Raw genomic sequence first — 2,563 nt, 5'->3', positions numbered from 1 at the left:
TGTCGCGCGCCGCTCGCCAGCAAGAAAGCACGCAACAGTTAGGATCCTTCTGAGGCTTTATTAATTGTGTGGAGAAGGCACTCAAACAAAGGAATACACTTCCTTATATAGACTAGAGTTCTTCCACATTAGGCAACGCGCCATGGCAACAATTACTCCTCCAATGAGGATTTTTCCTAGTGTAACAGACTATAGCCAGTGTGGAGAAATCACCATCTCGCGATCCTCCATTACATGTCTTACATCTCATATTCATATATAAATCATTATAATTATAGCAAAGCAGGCAAACTCCTTTATCTAGCAAGATAAAATAACTATATCAGCCTAAAGCACTAATTGGGCACTAACTCAGCAAACTAGGCAGACATGCTCTCCACAAAACTGTATTACATTTATTGACTTATGTATGTTGAACCTTCCTTGCATCCCCAGATAAATCTGACTTGGTTAGGATGAATGATCTTCTTGATGATCCTCTGTATTCTGTTTGCTAGTATTTTATTGAGGATTTTTGCATCTATATTCCTTAAGGAGGTTGGCCTGTAGCTCTCTCTTAGTTACATCTTTCCCAGGTTTGGGAATCAAAGTGATATTTGCTTCCAAGAATGAGAAGTATTGCTTTTTTTTTCCAATTTCATTGAAAAGTCTGAAGAGTAATGGCAGTAGATCTTCTCTAAATGTCTTGTAAAATTCAACAGTGAATCCATCAGGACCTGGGCTTTTCTTGTTGGTAAGTTTTTAATTATATTTTCAATTTCACTGATTGTTATAGGGGTGATTAAAATGTTTTTATCTTCTTTTTTGAACTTTGGTATTTCATAAGTATCTATAAATCTGTCCATTTCTTCTGTGTTTTCCGTTTTATTAGAGTACAGGTTCTATTAGTATATGTTAATGATCCTTGATTTCTGTGAGATCTATTGTGACTTTGCCTTTTTCATTCCTGATTGCATGAATCTGAGCCTTTTATTTCCTTTTTTTGATAAGGTTTGCTAAGGGTTTATCAATTTTATTTATTCTTTCAAAAAACCAACTCTTTGATTCATTTATTTTTTGTATTGTTTTCTCAGTTTCCATTGCATTGATTTCTGCTCTAATCTTTATAATTTCCTCTCTTGTTTGAGCTTTGGGTTTTTCTTGCTCTTGCTTTTCTAGGAGTCTAAGAGTCATCATTAGGTTGTTTATTTGAGCTTGCTCTGTTTTCCTAATGTTGGCATTCAGTGCTATGAATTTTCCACATAGAACTGCTTTCATTGTTTCCCATAGATTCCTGTATGTTGTATTCGTATTTTCATTTATTTGTAAAAACTGTCTGATTTCTTCTTTAATTTCCTCTGTGATCCACTGATTGTTCAAGCGAGTGTTGTTCAATTTCCATGTGTTTGTGAAGTTCCTATGGTTTCTTATGCTGCTGCTCTCCAGCTTTATTGCACTGTGATTTGATAATATATAGGGAATAACTTCGATTCTTTTGCATTTACTCAAACCTGTTTTGTGAGCTAGTATGTGATCTATCATGGAGAATGACCCATGTGCAGTGGAAAAGAATGTATATTCTGATTTTGTGGGGTGGAAAACTCTATAGATGTCTAACAAGTCCATATGTTCAAAAGCTTGGTTCAGTTCTAGTGTTTCATTGTTGGCTTTTTACCTAGGTGATCTATTTGTGATAGTCGAGTATTCAGATCCCCCACTACAATTGTATTAGTGGTTATTTGGTTTTTCATGTTACTTAATATTACTTTTATATAGGTGGAGGCATTTATATTTGGTGCATATATATTTATGATTGTCATTTCTTCCTCTTGAATTGTTCCCTTTGCAAGGATGTAGTGGCCTTGTCTCTCTTAATCATATTTTATTTGAAATTTTCTTTGTCTGCAAATAAGATTGCTACCCCTGCTTTTTCCTGTGCTCCTGTCACTTGGATAATTGTTTTCCATCCTTTCACTTTCAGTGTATGGGCTTCTTTTTGCACTAGGTGTGTTTCTTTTATACAACATATTGTTGGATTTTGCATCTTAATCCATTTTGCCAATCTATTTCTCTTGATTGGTGAATTGAGGCCATTGACATTGATAGTTATAACTGATTTATACTGACTTATTATTGTCATGTTACTATCCTTTTGTTGACTTTTTATTTTTTGTCCTCTCCTTTTAGTTTCTTGCCTTGGCTATTTGATTTGCTCCGTTGGGCCTCCTGCTGTTGTGATCTTGGTTGTCTTTTTCTAAGATATTGTTTAAATTTCTTTGTAGTACTGGTTTAGTATTCATGAAGTTTCTCAAGTGTTCTTTGTCATGGAAGTATTTTATTTCTCCATCTATTTTGAAAGACAGTTTTTCAGGATATATCAGTCTTGGTTGTAGGTTTTTTTCTTTTAGGACTTGAAATACCTCAATCCAGGCTCTCCTTGACCTGAGGGTTTGTGTTGAAAAGTCTGTTGTGGTTCTGATGGGCTTTCCTTTGCATGTGATTTGTTTCTTTTCTCTTACTTCTTGTAGTACTTTGTTCTTCTTTTGGGTTTCTGGTATCTTGATTATTATATGTCTAGGTGTAG

Source organism: Fukomys damarensis, unplaced genomic scaffold, assembly GCF_012274545.1.
Source record: "Fukomys damarensis isolate Sample0158 unplaced genomic scaffold, DMR_v1.0_HiC HiC_scaffold_39, whole genome shotgun sequence".
Lineage (NCBI taxonomy): Eukaryota > Metazoa > Chordata > Mammalia > Rodentia > Bathyergidae > Fukomys > Fukomys damarensis.
The sequence above is the reverse complement of the archived record's forward strand: the minus strand, read 5'-3'. Positions refer to the sequence as shown.